Raw genomic sequence first — 18,310 nt, forward strand, 5'->3', positions numbered from 1 at the left:
GTCACCATATCATCGTAGGAGGAAAACAAGGCTCTCTAAAAGAATAACATTCCCAAGTGGAAAAATGTTTTTGCTTCTGTCATTTCTTGCATGTGCAGTTCCAGAACAGTTACTCAGAAGAGTCTTTCCTTCATTCACCTTGTATATTGATACAGTGTCAGGACTTGAAGACTATTTCCATTTTCTGTCCTTCTGTGCAGTCAGGTGTCGCCCTGAAAAAAAAAGCTTTCTGATTTTGTTTTTCATAGTTTTAGACACTTTCCTAGAAAAGCAACTATAAACATAAATGTTTATACATTCCTTCTAAGAAATGTCTTTTGATGGACGTTTCACATGACCAGTGTGATTGGGAAAGTGGTTACTTAATTATCCAATCCCTGGTCATTGTCAAGAATCTATAAATACTAGGGTCAGAAAAATAAAACTCTCTTTTTTTCTATCACACCACTGAGACATGTTTGTGTGAATCATTTTGTGTCCTCTAGTGACAATCAGGGAGTCTACAAGGTTTTCTGGTATCTGTCCAGTCCTTCCATCTCATGATAAAGGAAACTGAAAATACAGGGCAGTGTGTGCACCACATTTTGGCAGAGGAACTCAGGACCAGTCAGAGGATCTGGAACTGACTTTTTTCCTTTTCCTCGTTTTCCTCCTTTTCCTCCTTTTCCTCCTTTTCCTCCTTTTCCTCCTTTTCCTCCTTTTCCTCCTTTTCCTCCTTTTCCTCCTTTTCCTCCTTACTGCTGCCCTTTCATTGATACATTGCAACTTGAATCTCCTAAATTTTACAGTAAAATTTTGCATTGCATGTACTAATAGATGTCTGGGAACTGAGAAAGGGCAAAACCTCTCAAGGCTGTCCAGTCTTCATGCCAGAAGAGATGTGTAAGATGTTTCTGTCCAGGTTTCAAATATACATGCAGTGGTGCAGCTTTTATTAAAATAATGTTGTTGAGTAATTTCTTAGAGCAAATGTAAAAAGTAAACAAGTTAACTGATTCTATATTAGCCAATAGTCATAGCTAAAAACAGCAGAAAATTTTCAAACAGAATGGTGTCCATAAGTAAACACAGTTGTGTTGAAACCCAGATACCCCAGGAAACAGAATTGTTTCAGTGACATTTAATAGGAAAAAAATATAAACATCCATTTGGATAAAGCTAAAAGTTCTGTTTGGGCACTGCCAGAACAGAATATTTTTATTTCATGGTCTAATTAAGATACATCAATGTTAAAAGTGCTCACATCCCAAACATTTCAGCATTCAACATGCAAAATTTTAATGCATCGAAGTATTTTTTTAATTTTGATCTCATTTTTCTTCTATAAATTAGGGTCCTTCCTACCCATAAGACCTGAACATTCTTTCTACACGTGCTGCAAGTGAGCTGCCTCTGGTTTGTACCACATAGCCCAACACAGTTGGAAAACTAAGCTGACCCTTTAGTGAGGAACATGCACTAAAAGCTTTGAACTGGAAACTAAATATGATCATGAGCTGCCTTTTAAAAACCTACTACTGCCTGAGGAACTTCATTCTTTTCCCACAGTCCTAGGCAATATTCCGATTTCAATATCAAAGTGCAAACCCTGGATCAGCCTCTACTTAACAAAGTTTTACCAGCTAGCTGTTTTGGCTGAGAGTGTAGGAGTGTAGTTACCTCACACAACAATTTAGAAAAGTTTTAGGGAAAAAGAATTGTTGTTTTAGTTGTAAAAAAATAAAATCCCTGCTGGTAGAGTGCTGCAGGTGTGTCCTTATTGCTGATCTGCCCTGAGGCCAAACATCAGAGCCCCTCCCTATCTGTGCTTTGCACCACTGAGGTTAGATCAGGACACCAGTTTCTGATGAGGAAGTAAGCACTATCCCAAAGTGAGGCCAGAATAAACTTTTTCCAGGGAGTCTGAGTGGAACAGTGGTGAGTTCAGCTAAAATTCTTGGAAAAACTGGTGTTGCAATAGCAGCATAAAAACCCTCTGCTCATATATGCTGGGGTTTTGGAAGCCCGGTTCATGTAGCCAAGACCCTGCAGCACAGGACAGATGGGATATGGCCATAGCCCAGATGGGGGGCTCTGGTCAATCCTTTGTGGTATCCTTCCTTATGATAATCCATCCTTATGGGACCCCTCCTCTAGACCACTTTGTGTTTCTCCAACTTCACCTAACAGCAACTAGACAGTTCCTCTCGCTTGCTGTCTGTATTCAGCAGAAATATGACATTACTGAGAACTGATTAAGCTCGCCATTAGATGAAAAATGTCAAAAATTTGAAGGAACCAGTCCAGGCAACCAGCCTAAGGCCACAGTGCTACAGAGCTGTAGACATATAACCTATTCTCCCAGCAAAAGAGACCATCCCCACTTCTGGGAGAACAGCCAGGCTGCAGGAAAACAAGGCTTGAGCTTCTGGCAAATAAACTAAAACCAGGTGGAACTGTTTTCCCCCAGGAGCCGCTGGCAATGCCTTATCCCATCCTGTTGTGTATGGGAAAGAGGGTACAGAGCTCCTGCCTGAAACGAGGCAGGAACAAGGACTGATTCCTAGTCTGTCACTGCCCAGAGAATGCCTCTGGTTACTTTGAGGTTGTTAGAGAAGCAAATGACCTCCATGACCTTTCTGCTCAACAGCAAAAGCCTCAGGAATCTGGTTCATTCTAAAGTAAATGGTGAACCATTTCTGATTTTTCAGACATCTGTGGGGCTGAAACCATCTCCATTTGGGTGTTCCTCATGGGGATTTCCTCTCCATGATCTGCTACAAGAAGGTCTCTGTGCCTGTGTGGCTACAGCATTCAGCATCAGCATGTCAAAATCAAATGCAGTTAAGACTAAATTCTTGCTTGTGCATTAATTTACATGAATGTAAACGCCAAGGCCATGCTCATTATCTGACAGGGTCAGAGCAGAAGCTGGGTCCTGGCAAAGCACTTGTTGGCAGAGTGAAATAAGACAAGGCACTCTACAGAAGGGAGGAAGAGGGCAACATGCCTGAACTAATCAGAGGGCAGGAATCAATAATTCTTGGAGACTGGCAGTTTGGGCTCCTTTGGCACCATCTCCCTTCACAGTAAATCCAATGCTACCTCAGCCTTTTAATATATCTTCCTGGTAATCAAATAGCACAGTATAGGTCCATCACTGCTCCCACACAACAGAGCTGCTTATTTTGAACCAGCTGAAATATATAGAGCCCCAATGCCCAAGAGTTACAGCCTGAATACTTAGGCAAAAGGAGGAAGTCAGTCAGAAATCACTAAATAACTTGTTTGTTTGGGGTTTGGTTTTCTTTTTTTAAAGTGGCTGGATTGCCTTGATCCTTCCTCTCAGTTCTACAGATTCTTCTGAACAGAGCCAAAAGACAGCCACACAGGCCCACATACCACAGGAACCAGAGAGCCACCAAGAAGGTTGTATTGACAGCAAATGCTGAAATTACAAAAGCAAACACATTGGTTTGCTTTGAAAAGCCCTTAGTGGTGTCATCAGTTTGCTTTGAAAAGCCCTTAGTGGTGTTTATGTTGAAAAATCAAATGTAGTCAAAACAGCAAGTCTTTCTTAAAACTTCTAAATTGTTCCTTCAGTTACAAATCCTCTCAAGACTTGAAGCAGCAGAAGTATGGATGTCTTGATGGTCCTTGATAGCTGTGTAGGCCACAGATGGAAACCATCCAGCCCGTACTATTCAAATATTGGATGAGGCAGAAAAATGAAGGCAGGAGACCATTTCCAGAGCTAATGATCAGTCCCTGTAATTCATAATCCAATTAGGGACTGGCTTCTGTTTGCAAGTGATGGAGCAGGAATGTGTCCCAGCCCTCATGTTTCACATGTCCAGCCTACAGCTTTCATGGGTGATTCGTGGTGGTTGTACAAAGGATTCCCAGTGCGGAACTAAGGTGCCTCTTTGCCTTTCAAAACACTTCTCTACCTCTCTCTTCTTAGAAACCAGGACTCATTACTAGGTAGAACCTGTATATTCCTGTGTATAGACAGGGCTATTTACATTTCCACATTTTTTGTAGAAGTTCCCTTTATTTTTCATATATTTTAGCATACCATTCAATTGGTTCATTCACTAAGTTTTCTGTTCCAAATTGAATTATTCCTACAAGCTGTTTAGCTCATAGAAAATATCATTCTGTGCCATGATCAGGCAATCCAGAGGACCAGCATTCAGAGGGTTATTTCCAAACTGGTGTATGCCAACAATGCATTGGAAGAATTTAAGAGACCTCTGTGGCATTATTTAAGTGGAAAAAATCACTGGAGGACCATATCAAAAGCACATTGTAGAAGATGCTTTTACCTATTGAAACAAAGAAGCATTTGTGACCCATCGCTACAAATAAGTAGCTTTGACTAGTCATCTGGGTTTGCATGGGATCTTTATTTGAGCTTGTTCAATTTGAACATTAAAAACAAACACACACCAGAGGAAAAAAACCACAAGAAAATTACCAAATGGTTCACTACAAGAAAGAAACAACAGAGCTGGATAACAGCTCCAACACTGCAATAGTATAGAGTGATAGTGACTCCTCAGTGACCTTTAAAAATTATATCTGGCCATAGATAAAAGCCTAGTCGGTGAAAGTCTGTGTAAAATAATACTGTTTAGAGCTGAAAAGACAGCAGGAGGTAACTGGTAACTGCTGTGAAGGCTCAGATACAGCCTGCCAGGGGGGTAGATGGCTACATCCCTCCTGGTTTGTACTTCAGGAGGTACCTGTGGAGAACCGTGAGCTGCTTCCCACCTGCTAAAATATTGCATGCCATATTTTAATTTCCTTTTTAAAGAAAAATAAACAAAAACAAAACAAAAAACCCACCAAAGAAAACATTCAAAATCCCCCCAACAAACAAATAAAACGTAAAGAAACCACAATCAAACAAAATGCCAACAAAATAATTAGAACAGACAACAACACCTAGACAGCTGATATATGTTAGAATACATTTCTGGAACACGCTGGCTCTTGTTTCCCAGTGCCTGAGCCGGCAATGGCGCCTCCGGCCTTGCTGACCTCTGAGGAGCCTGCTCTGCCTCCTCCTGCGCTTGCTTTTTGCCGCACCTCACATGCCACCTAGTGGCTTCCCAAGTGGAAAATTCCTTTTAAACGTGATTTACAGTCACGTCGCCTCTGCCAGCTGCTCCGTACACCTCAAGCTCGCTCTTGAAGAGCACAGCCCCGGCACCTCTGCAGCCCGGCCCCGGCCAAGAGCCGCCTGTCAGCGGCCCCTCCCTGCACCCTCAGACCCCCGGGAAATTCCCACCTCCTCGGCCTGTGTTTACAGCACTCTCCTGTTCTCTGCCATGTTCAAAGCCTTCACGGAGCCCACGCCCATTTGGCTGCTCACCTTACCCCCCTGGCCCACGACCTTAACCAAGTATCTGGCAGAAAGAAGGTTGTACATTTTACTTTCAGCCATTCAGTGATGGTGGACAATCACCACAGTGTTCATGTTAGTTAAAATTCTAGTTTTCCAAGGAAAAAAACCAATAAACCAGATATGTTTAAAGTGGTCTTCCTCTTTCCCTCTTCCTAACTTCTTACAAGGGTCAGGGAGGATTTTATTGTTCAGCTCAGCAGCAGTTTTTTGAGTGCCCTACAGCCATTTTCCTTCAGAGTAAAGGTGTTCTACCATAGGCTTTCAGTTAGGCCATTTCTCCAGGAAACAGGAAGTTTTGGTTAAGAGCAAAGTTTTGCCTTCAAAAGAGGTAATTTCATCAGTTTTGCTCCCTTCTCAACAGGCTGGCCTAACCCCTGTGTTAATTATATGCCCGAGTGCCCCAGCCAGCCCCAGCGTGCTGCCAGCAAAGTGAGATGGTGTCTGCAGAACAGGTCAGTGGACTCCCCTCAAGGGTGTCCCTGTCACAGTCCCTCGGGACAAGCCCAGCTCCAGGCAGGATGCCTGTCAGAGGACACAGAGCATGCATTTGCTCTGTGAAAGGAAGAACTTTATCATCACTAAATCAGGGCAATGGCTGTCCAAGTTACTCTGGACAAAGAAAGGAGCTGGAGCTGACCCCTATAATCTCTGGCATTTGCATTAGGCAGAGGCAGCATTAAAAAAGTAGCCGCTTCCCTAAATATTTTTTTCTTGGTTTTCACTTCAAATGCTTGAAAACAGAACAGTTCCTCTTGAAAGTACTTGAAAGTCTTTTCTGCAAGAAATTCTTTGATTTTCTAGGAAAAAGAAACCAAACCAAAACACTCAAAGCAACTCTTTCAACATTTCTGAAATGATGTACCATTTATTTCTTTCAGACCACTGGAGAAATAATTTTCTTTTATGGAAGGCCAGTGCTAGGCTTTACCACAGCCAAAAATCATTGAGCTATGCTGACACCCCTAAAATAATTTCTCCCCTCATCAGTGTGGGCCTTATCTTATACATGGTTTAAACCCAGGTTCTGACCTTGGGTGCTACACATCACCAGACCCTGAGGGCTGCGAGACATTGTCCTGCCCTTCAAGAACGGGTTCTTCACCATGGCAAAGGCAATGTAGGTGAAATTATGCCACAAACTGCTGCCCTGTGGCTTGGAGAGCCAGATTTGCTGTGCAAAAGTTACACAGCTATCCTTTACAGTTAATGGCCATCCAGGTGATCGTGTCCATGCAGAGGAACCATGTGAACCAAATGCAGCTGGAGCCCCTGGGCAGGACAAGGACCATCAGAGCTCTGGAAGCATGAGGGAAGGAGCAAAACTGACTTTCTGTCCTGGCTGCTCTAGGAAAGCCAAGGAAACGGGAACGAGGGTGCGCTCAGCAGCTAGAGGGCAGACTCATTTTTCCTTTAAAACTTGTGAATCACTTCCTCGCAGCTGCAGTGACTGCCAGAGTAATCAACAGAAGTGGCTAAGATATAAGTCAGTTGGGCTAACTGGAGAAGTCTTTTGTGTATTAACTAGGGGGAGAGGTGACCCAAATTAAAAAAAAACCAAAAGCACAGGTGTAAAAACTTGATTGTTGTTTCAAAATGCTTAGCTTCAGCCAGGCAGGCTAATTTCTGACACAGCAGGGGAAGAGAAATAATCTACAAGACAGGAAAATTCCACAGATGTGTCTATGTCTGACGGCAAGCACCCCACAAATAGGACACAACGGTCTTCTAGGCTTCTGTAACAGAAAAAAAAAATAGTTGAAAATATTCACAAATAGCATTCATCAAAATATTCCAGACAAATAACTTCCTTTTTTTTTATTTTCCTATTCAGAAAAGGAATGTGAAGAAAGGTAAGATGTCTCTGCAGAGTATGGTCTCAGGTAAGTTATGTACTTTCTTACACAGAATTTTCCATTACTTCCTCCAGACATAAGATTTGGGAGCTCAGCCCATTGCAGGGAATGCAGCTGGAGCAGCCATCCAAGCACACACCTGGTGCTGCTGGTGTGATTCTGTCACTGCTGTGCACCCACTCAGATGGGCAATTTTATATCTTCAAAGGCAAATTCTCCTTCTCTTCTTTGTTTTGTAAAAGAGCCATTGAAAAATCACCTGTCATGTTATTACTGTTTGCATTGGAAACTTCCTTACTGAAGCGTAAGGGGAGACTCTTACACTCCCTGATGTCACTGATGTCTCCCTGTTCATACAATTAAGGATTAAGCCAAGCAATACTACAAGTGATGCCTAAATATTAACTTTGTTATGGGTGTTCTGCCAATGCAGTTCACACTGGTGAGATGCCAGGCAGTGCCAGCCTGGTGAGGATGGGGGAGGTAACGCTGTGTTGGACAGGAGGAGGATTTGAGAGCTCCTGGTGTACACCAGCTAGCCACCAGTTTAACAAGCAGAAGCCTAAAGAGAAAATATATCTGGAGGCATTGCAGTTTACCCTCCATCTTGCAGCAGTGGTTGCACCTCCCAGTCAAAACCTCATGGGCACCCTTGATTGGCAGCAACATGGGAGAAACCTACCAGAGAAACAAGGCTTGGTCTGGACCTGAGCACTTCTGTCAGCTGAGCCAGAAATCAGGAAAGTCTACAGAGGTGGAATCTACTGAAAAATACACCACCCTATGTATTTTGGTGCCATGTATGGCACTCTGTACTGGTCTGAAATGTGAGAGCACAACATAAACATAGCCCTCAACAGAGTCTGTTACTGAGAAAATGGTTCCTTTCACTGTGGTTCCTCCTGCCTATCTGCAAATGCCAAATCCTCATGGCTCTAACATGGACATCTGGTGTATCATTTCAACAGAGAAAGGCTTGAAAGATATTTGGATTTGTACAGTGAAGATCCTATTAAAGGTCTGAAGGGCCTCCATCCTTGGGAACAGAGAAAGCCATGAGAAGTGCTTTGGCTGTTCACTAGCCAAAGGCAGAGGTTTCTCTGAAAAAGCACAGGAGGAATGAGGTGTTTACACACAGCTGTGTCAATGCAGTGGGGGAGGCAGCCTGATGGGAGAGCTGCCCACTGCTCTCCTCTGCCTGCCTTTCTCTTCAGATCATGCTCATGGCCACGTTTCAAGTGATGCAATTAAAAAACCCAACCCCCCAGTGGCAGCAGCCACAGCAGCAACTCGGCAGGGCCACACTGCTGAAAAGCTGCTTCTGGACTTGTCCTGTGGCTCAGTCCTGCTGTGTTAGGATGACATTTTATCTTCCTGGTAGCTTCTACCTCTAGATTGGTATAGCTCCAACTTGCTTTTCCTTTTATATTTTTTGTTTTTTTAGAGAGTAGAAAATACTTTCCTCATGTATAAGGTCACATCTGATGAAGACCAAGCAAGCACAATTACATATCACACTTATTTTTCTTCTTTAACCAGGGTGTAAAACCAAGCCATGAAAAGAATGGGAACATTTTATCCTGAACTGAGTGGGAGAAAGAGATGCAAGAGCAGAAGTGGAATTAGAGGGCAGACCTTCTGCCAGCAATCATAGCCAGCACAGTGCCAGACCTCAGATTTAACACTGTCATTATAAATAGCCCTGGTGCAAGAGCACCATGCAAAAACACAGGAAAATTGAGCTAAACCAGCGCTTGGTAAACAAATTCTCCCTACTCCAAAAATGATGAACCAAATTTCAAACAGTATTTTTCTTGGAGGGGAGGGAAACCAGACAAAGAGGTATGAGGGGGTACACTGGTGGAAGCACCTGCCTCTGATCCCACCTGGGCTCTCCCAGTACCAGCACCTCTGCTCATATTGGCTCTGGGACCCACACTGAGTTAAGCTGCCTTGAGAGCTGAGCTGCCCCTTGCTCAAGAGAGGAAATGCTGCATCAGCTGCTTCCTTTTCATACATTTACCAAGACCTCTCTTGCCTTGAGTATTCTGCTCCTTCATTTGCAGTCTCTCTTACACAAAGAAGCCCTTGCACAGCCATTCACATCAGGGACACCAAAACAAGGTTCATGTCTGAAATTTCTGCTATGCATTCTCCATTTAATAATATAACTCCATGCTACCAGAAATAATTCTATCATAGTAGAACACCAGTGCACCTTACTGTTGGTTCCTCTCTTCTGCCTCAACAGATCTCCATGAAACACCCTCCTTGGTGTGGGTCCCACCCCAGGACTGTCCCTCTCTGTGCAGTTGGTCATGGGGAACAAGGGCCAGTGCCCCATGGGCACAGTGGAGAGGGTGGGGAGCAACACTTGCAACAGCAGAAATTATCAACCCAGAGAGACTGCAAAACTACAGCAGAAAATTCATTTGCTCTAAATATACAAGTCCAGAAGCAGAAGCTGTGTGTGCTGAAATCTGCTGTTTAAAGGCCAGAGAGGTATAAGGGAGAAAGGAATGTGTGTTAACAAAATGCTTTAAAGCAGCTCCCAAAAGGCCAGCTCCTACATGCAAGTTTATTCATGCCTCTGCTACCCAACCTGTCCTTCACCTCTGCCAGAAGTAGCACCCAATGTACCCAGCTCTTGGCCCTAGAAATTGCTGCCTGGGATGTGCTATTTAAAATGGTCTTCTTTTCTCAACAAAGACCAAACATGGAATAGCTATTTGCAGTATAAAATCCCATGCAAAGACAAGGTCCTGGTTGCAATCTACTGTAGGGCACATCAGCCAGATGAGCCTCCTCTCGCTACTCCTCACTTTCCTCAGTCTGAGGTGTCCTGTACTCTTTGCCACGTCAGAAGGCCTGCATATGAAATAGCTCCTCTTGACAGTAAAGCCATGCTTGGGACTGTTCCTCACAGTTCCCTCCTACAAGCCAAGCTGCTGACAAATATTTGTTAGGATTAACCAATTAACCGGGGCAGATTTAGACCACTATTAAAGGAAACACAAACCCTCCATGTGCCTCCTAATTTGATCCCACTGCATGTCATCCCCAACGTCTCAGCATCCCTCAAAAATACATATAAAATGACAAGAGTAAGACACTCATTTTTAGCAACCTTGTCATTGATTATCATTGATAACAAAACAATTTTCTAGCCCGAAGCGCTTGGAAGGATTATACACACAGATCCACAGAAGAGGCAAGAGAAAGGTGACAGAACAATTGCCTTTATAATTGTCTCCCAGATGGCTTAGATGCTGGATGGTTTAGCAATTCACTGCACAGAATTCCTTATAATAAAGAAGAGGGACTGGTGTCTCCCATGGAGAGGCAGAGGAGGGCCTGCTGGCAGACACTGGAGTAGACCCGTGCTCTCCGTAGCACTCTTGTGACCCAGCCTGGCAGGACACCACATGAAAGGAGCCACATCTGTAGTGGGGCTCCTGGTAGCCAGAAGCTTCAGAGGTAAAGAGCAAGCTGAGTCCAGCTGAACCACAGTGCATTGAGGCCGTTTATGATTTGTTTAAACCACAGTTCCTTTTAATAAGTCTCAGCTATGTCCTTGCTGGTGGCAGATCTCCCGTGGTGGCAGCACACACGCAGGTGCAGCGCCCAGCAAACCCAGTGCTGTGGAGACTGCTGGGCACATGGCCCATCTTTGGCTGGGACAGCTGCTCTCACTGCTCATTTCCAGCCATCCTTCCCAGCACACACAGGTTTCCTCTGTGGTGGGGAGCACTGCTGGGAAGACAGATCAATCATACCCCTGTCTGGCAGGTTGTTAAGGCAGGAAGGTTTTCATTAAGTCAACAAGGGTGTTAATTTATAGCATGTTTGCTACTTCTCTCCGAATACTCTTCCAGATGAGAGCTCGCTCCCTCATGCTTGCTGCACGCCAAGGGCAAAGATTAACAAGCATTTTGTTTACCTGAGTGCTTGATGTAGTCCTTCACCCCTCTCACCCTCTACCATGGGCTCCTGGCCTCTGCTTTGGGTTGAGATGCTGCTCAAACTGCAGCAGATTTGTCTGATTGAATTTAAACATATATGTGGCAGTTTGACCTAAGAGTTGCTATTTATGGATATAATGTTGCAAGTGACTTCAAGCATTACTTATGCAAAGCCAAATTTTGCAAAAACTCCTCTTGGGACAAGGTGTAATTTATTACATACCAAGAGCTAATCATTAGTGGAGTCTGAATTTATCAAAGAAGAACTACTTCTCCTCTCACAAATACTGAATTTTTTCAGCTTTTTGATACCAAAAAAATTTTCTCAGAGTTGAACAACTAAAGGTTTATTATTGGATTAAGGGTTAACTAGCTAATGCAATGAAAAATATTTGTATAAGGTATTAACACTTGGCTTTTTTGAAACTGCAACTATTTATATAATATATTCCATTGGGAATTTCAATTAATTGCATCTGAGAGGCAAGATCATTAGTTTCTTACAAAGTATATTGTAGTACAAACTTAACACATTACAAACTATGCTGCATTTTCATATTTGCAGCAAGGACTGTGAAAATTATCCAATAAAAGGAGTTGTTTCATCATAACTCCTTGGCCTGTACTGGTTCAAATTGGTGTTTTTCTTTTGTAGTGTGGTGTCTCTTCATTGTTACAAAACCTTAAAGAAAAGATTTTACCAGTCAGGTCTGAGTTGTACCTGGAGGCTCTTGGACCACAAGGGTCAAAGAGCTGCAAGACAGTGGGGATGGCAGACAGAAACAGCTTCTGCAGAAAGAGTGCATTTCTGTAGGCAACACCTCCCATTCTCTCCTATTCCCATCAGCCTGGGCCTAGCAACAGAGGGGCTGAAGAACCATTGAGAGAAGCTCGTGGGCCTTTGGGGATTTAGCAAGGCTCTGTGTACTCATCTCCAGCTGCACAGAAGATCCTGTCTGACACATCAAACACTGTCTTAGGGTGTGTTAACAGTGAGCTTATGCATCAGATATATGCAGTAAGCTGCCCAGGTCTCACTGTTGGGTTCTTACATGGAAAAGGGTCCCATGCACCATACTTTCACAACATCTCTGTCTTAGGCAGCCTGGGATACACTCTCCCTGGACAGACAATTGCTCTTTGAGGCACTGCAAGTGAAGAGAAACCTAAGAAGGAGTAATTACCAAAGTTACAGTCAAGAGAAAGCTCTCAGGTGCCTGTAACAGCCCACCAAGCTGCCCATGGGTGTTTTACCCTTGTGCTGACATGCACCAGAGTGAGGAAGCTGCTGTGCTGCCATGGAAGGTAGCATACTGTAACATCACTCACAAAACTGGAGAATTTCTTTGGTTTTGCTTTTTACACACACCTTAAGCTGAAAATATGTCCTCTCGTAAAGTGGAGTGTGAGAAGCAGCATCCACAACAAGAAAAGTGGCACCGTCTCTTGGGAAAAAGCATTTGTGTCCTCTACAGTGGGGAATACGCAGCAGGAGGTTGCTGTTAGAAAGCCCTGTCTGCTGTTTCCTCTGAAGCAGAGCAGAGAGCATGTCTTCCTAGCAGATAGCTCAGAAAAAGCCTGGGCACTGAACAAAAATTCCCTGGATTACAGAGGGGATTACCCCTCCCGCTGTGCCATGAGTTGGGTTACACCATACAGAAATTGGGAATTGCAGTGGAAGTGCCTGCCTGGTCTGTAGGGCTGTGTTGGAGTGTGGCTACAAGCAGTGGTGTTGGGCAACATAATCAAAATGTGAACAGGCTACAGGAGGTTTGCTCAGACCTACATCAGCTCAGGTGTTCAGAGATGTGCTTCAAAATGTAGTATGGACCAGTCTGAATGGGGGGAGGAAAAATCAGACCATTACCATGAGAAAAATCACTGGAAAAGACCAAGAGATGTTCCAATATGGAGAAGAAGCAAAGGTTTGGAGCCAGGAGCTGAAGTCAGTTGTTGCCACGTGCATTTTTTGGAATTTCACAGACCTATTGGAAGTTTTTTATATAGTGCAAAAAAAGATGTAGCAAATTCTGAATGTCATTAAAGCAAACTCAGATTTCCAAATTAATTCTTTGTCTCCCTAACCTTTTCATTAGAGTCAGTCTACCTACAAACCCTTGAAAATGAGAAAAGATGCAATATACTACTTTTACCTTTTCAACAGGGAAGCTTGGCCAGGAGGTTAATCTCTGAAAGTCTTGAGCCTGGCTAACATTGCACACAGTAGTGGATTTCCATGCTGTTGTTACAGTAAGGCTTGTCTTTGCTAGGACTTCCAGAGAGCTGAGATGTCTATGGTATGAAACTGCATGCCTGAACTGCGCTTTTCTGGTAAAAGAAAGTAGTGGGAAAAAAAAATGAGAGTTTTCAGACAGAGTATTTCTTCTTGAAAAATCAACACAACTGGAAGACCACTGGCTCCTTATGAAGTTCCTTCCATCATAAATCATGCCGAAGCTTGTTGGAAACAAAAGGTATTGCAGCCCTATTCATTCTCATTAGGCAACAGGGAACCACTAACTTCCTTTATGGAATAAACTATCTGGAACAATAGGATCCACCATCCAAATGGCAGGCACATGACACAAGTCTTCTGAGGGAGCCGAGCTGTGCTGGCAAAGTGCCTTGTTGGGTGTTTCTGGGTAGAACAGACTGCAGGCAGCACTCACTGGAAAAGAGCTTGGAGCTGCAAGCAAAGTGTTTCCTCATGTAAAGCAAAGAAATCAGTGCCTGTTCTTTGTAAATAAACAGCTAGGTTTTGAAACAATCCAAACTTTGGCTTACCACTGGGGTCAAAAAAGGCTAATAAATCCTCTTTTTCCTGTTAACAAAACCCACAACTTTATTTTCTATAGATTTAAAAAAATTAAAATGGCATCATGAGTAATTTTGGAAATTCCTAAATATTGCTTCATTTGCCTGGCAGAGGCATCCTGTCCTCTCTCTCTCTCTCTCCCCCTTGCATCAGGGACAGTCACCCTTCAGACAGTGGAGGTTTGGTACAACTCTTACATGATTTCAACCACATGGCAAAGTAGAAAGTACAAATAAAAAGAGTATGGCTTTTCTGGGTGGTGTAGGCTGCAGACGATGAATGTGAAGGATGACGGGTCCTAGTGAAGAAATCTGAAGGATATTGTGAGTCTTTGAGAGGTGAAAGCAAGGAAAAGGCAGAGATGTGAGCAGGAGGGGAAAGCCAGAGCAGAGAAATGCAAGATGAGTTTGGCAGGGAGATCCAAAACTTACAAAGTACAAATACAAAGTTATTGGTAGGGAATACAACGGCAGATGGTGAAATCCTCAGGAAGATATTAAGAGAGAGAATGACCAACCCAAATAATGGCAAATAAAATTCAGTCTAGGCATGTGTAAAGCCATGAATGCATTTAAGGAGAAGCAACTTGATCTTCACATATAAATGTTTTCCATGCTTACTGCTGCAACTTGAGAGGGAAGCCTCAGTTGAGCTACTGTAGACATTTTGTTGAAAATAAAAAATCATTGCTCTGCAACAGTCAAAGAACAACTAAATGTTTGGGTTTACTAGAGAAGGAAAAACCAATAAAGTAGAAAGATCATTGTGCTGCTGTATAATCCATCTTGTATCTGCACTTTGAATGCTCAGTGCAGCTCTGGGCCCCTGTAAGGGATAGAGAAAAGATGGAGAAGATTCACAAATAGTTACAGGGTGAGCAAAGGTGTGACACAACTTCTGTACAAGGAACAGTGCAGGGGAATAGGACTTCTAAAGCTGGAAAATATATGAGATGTGGGACAAAGTACAGGGATATCATTAATGACACAGAGAGAGTGGATAGGGACAGAGTGTTGGTTGTGTCTCCAGGACAATGGGGGACCAGCTCACAAAGCTGGTAGGAGCCAAGTTCCAAGCAAACAGAAGGAAGGAGTTTGTCATGCAGAAGGCAGTGGACCTGCTGAGGTGGTCCTTTCCAAAGCACCCTGTGAGGATGCAAGGAACTTACACGCCTGCTCAAGAGTTTGGAAGGGTCCATGCCACACGCAAACTACAGCAGGTTCAGGAAATCCTCTGAGCTGAAAATAGTTGGAGACTGCAGTAACTGATTGATGCAAATCTGCTTATGGCCTCTGTTGAAGGCAGAGTAGATGAATGGGTTAGATGATCCAAACCATAGCTGTTCCTACCTGGAGTGAAAGTAGATAAGATAGACTCAAGTAAATACAGTGATCCCGAAGGGAGCTAGAGGTGGTAGCACGCAGCACAGCAGGAGGTGAAGCCAGGGGTTTGGGTGAAAGTGGCTCAGTTAAACTGCAGTCCAAAGGTGTAGATGAGGAGGCAGAAGAAAAGCTGCAGTTTCAACTCCATCAATGCTTGGGCTGAGCCCAGACATGTCCCACTATAATCGGGAGCAAAGCTCCCACTGATTCCGGCAGATCAAGCCCTCAAGACATAAAGACAAGCAGTTAAGTGAGGAGTTTCAGGGTCAAAGAATATCTCCAAGATAACAGGAGACATGGCACAGGCGAGTCTGTACAGGCAGAATTTGCAATTTATCTGTGTTAGTTATCTATTAGCCAGATCCAAATTATTTCAGTCCTGATTGGATCCAAGAAAATGTTGAATTCAGAGATATTCCTTTGCAGTCTCCATATCCTATTTAACTACTCTCCATATCCAAATAATAACTACTATGTAGGTATTGCCCATAGCACAGTTATTTTTTTCAATCTTATTAAAAAGCACTTTGAAATAAGCAGAGTTGCCTCCACTTCAAATGTGATATAATCTAGTAGTAAGATGTTGCAGAGTAATGGCTCCGAGGCAAAGCCCCCCAAAAGGCCAAGACTTTCAATATTCCTTAAGGGTATGTGGGTTTAAGAAATAATCAAGTGGAAGGAACCACTATTAATTAGTTTTTCAAAGCACAATTCTATTAACAATAATCAGAAAAGTAAATATGTTTCTTCACAGAACTGAAGAAAGCTTCACATTCTTCGGCATATTCCTAAATATGATTTAACAATAACAATAATAAACAATGATTTTTTTCTCATACAGTCAACACTGATTTTGGGTAATGACCTTGAAATAAGCCTTTTCTGTTCTGAGGCTATGTTTTCCTGAAGCACTGATTTTGATTTGTTTGGTTTACAACTCCTACATGAAGTTTCTCAGTAAGTATACACATTATGGTCAGTATTTTGAGAGAAGTGTCTCTTATTCTTTCAGCTGAAGTAGACGTCTTTTCCTGGAGTGCTGAAAAAAAATCATTTTAAGAAGCTGATCTGATTAACTGGGTTAAACCAGAAATGTGCTGAATTTCTCTGCAGACATGGCATAGCTGCTGACCTGCACTGAGACTGGAAATCGTTCCAGGCTGTGACGTGCCATGTCTGTTCATGTCAGCTGTGCACTGGGAAATGCACAAGAAAGCTTGCTGAAAATGTCCTTCAGCTTAGGGCTCAAAAAAGATTCCTGTAAAACATGTTGCTTGTGAGGAAACCAGCCTCTCAGACCAAATAAATAAACTTTCTCACATAATTTATTAGTATTTCTCAGTTTTCTTCCAGTGGATCCAGGACAGCATGCACAGATGGAAGCAAGCACAGATGGACACACAGCCCTTCACAAAGATCTTTACAAATATCTGACCCCACCTGGATCTGTTCTTCAGCCTGATGCCACTCACCCACAGCAACTCAAGTTGCTTCTTCTTTGCACTATTGAGATAAAAAAATACAACTTGCAGCAGTTTGGTTCTGATGCTGCTTTTCAACATCTCTGTGTGAACCTTTATTTTATGTTTTTTCTCCTGCATGCTGCCCAGACACCCAGTTTGCAAAGCTGGGCCTCCCCACATAGATCAGTCCTCGATCCCCGCTATTCAGGGATGCATTTTGGCAGCAGGAGGTTACAACTGTGGGTCTCAACCACCTTTTCAGAATCCATCCTCTTGTTTGTCTTCCTTACCACATCTGCTCCTCTTGCTCTAATTCAATGTGGAGGGGAAGCTGGCATGTGAAGACAGATGCAGGAAGAAGAGCAGACCTTCCCCAGTGCAAAGCCTCAGGATTGCTGAAGACATTGCCTAACAGAGCTTTTGTTAGCTGTTAACAAGAAGGAGGAGGAGCCTCAGAGGTCATTCAGGCTGCATCTGCTGAGCATTGTTGAAAGAGTCTCTCCCGTCTGTGCCTTCAGTCTATTTTTGTGCTGTAGTCATATCATGCCATCACAAGTCAGCATGCAGCTGCACCACAAACTGGCTCAGGGAACTGGTCTGGCTGAAAACCCACCCAGCTGAAAGGAGAAAAAAAAAGAGGAAAAAAAGGGAAAAAAAAAATTTTCCAGCCAGCTCAGATCTCTGATCTCACTTACCACACAGCAGGACTTACAGTTGTACCACCTCCAGGGAGGTAACCTCTTCCCACAGCTGTGGTGGCTGCTGCCAACTCTTCCTCAGGCAGCAACCCAAGTCTTTGCCCTATGGACCTGCTCCTTAGGAACTGAGTTTCTCATTTCATTCCCACTACTAAGGCAATTCTGGCTTGTGTAGACAGGCAGTAACACATGGATGCCCAGCATGGGATTTGAAGAGGTCTGGTTAGAAAGCTCACATTGGAAAGAATCTGCAAGAGCTCTCTCCTTGTAGATACAAAGGCAGTAAAAGTTTTTCTGAGTGCTTCTTGCTTCACTTTGTGCTCTCCTATCCCCTTGGGGAATTTAGGTAAATAGTTTATATAGGGAAAATCTTTCAGTAGCTTCACCCCTGTCCTTCCTGTCCCTTAACCAGTGGATGGAAGCAGCATTCCCTGCCTTGAGACACCTGGTCCCAGAGAAATTGTTTGATACTACAGTACTTCCCTTCTATCATGAATTAGAGTGGAAACAAGAAGCTGGTAACATGTGACCCATTTGCCACACAGTGTCTGTTAATAGATGTGACTTTTGTGACTAATACAGCCCGAGGAGGTACTGGAAGGGTGCATTAAATCCCTCCCAATCCAAGCACTTGTCATCCTTATCATCTCATCATCACGCATCCAAGTGAGGAAGCTGCAGTTTCAATGCCTGCCAGTTCCTGCAAGACACACAAAATGCTGGACTGGGTCCAGAAATCAGCCAC

General features: G+C 43.4%; 1 long non-coding RNA gene across 1 annotated transcript; it reads left to right on the plus strand.

Moving 5' to 3' along the window:
- The first annotated feature begins 668 nt into the window (after window positions 1-668).
- Window positions 669-16,714, plus strand: LOC111923244 (uncharacterized). Its single transcript, XR_002860974.2, has 3 exons — window positions 669-5,407; window positions 7,224-7,272; window positions 16,417-16,714. It is a non-coding gene; the product is annotated as an uncharacterized LOC111923244 (long non-coding RNA).
- Window positions 16,715-18,310: the final 1,596 nt, after the last annotated feature.

Source organism: Cyanistes caeruleus, chromosome 4 (assembly GCF_971803275.1).
Source record: "Cyanistes caeruleus chromosome 4, bCyaCae1.hap1.1, whole genome shotgun sequence".
NCBI lineage: Eukaryota > Metazoa > Chordata > Aves > Passeriformes > Paridae > Cyanistes > Cyanistes caeruleus.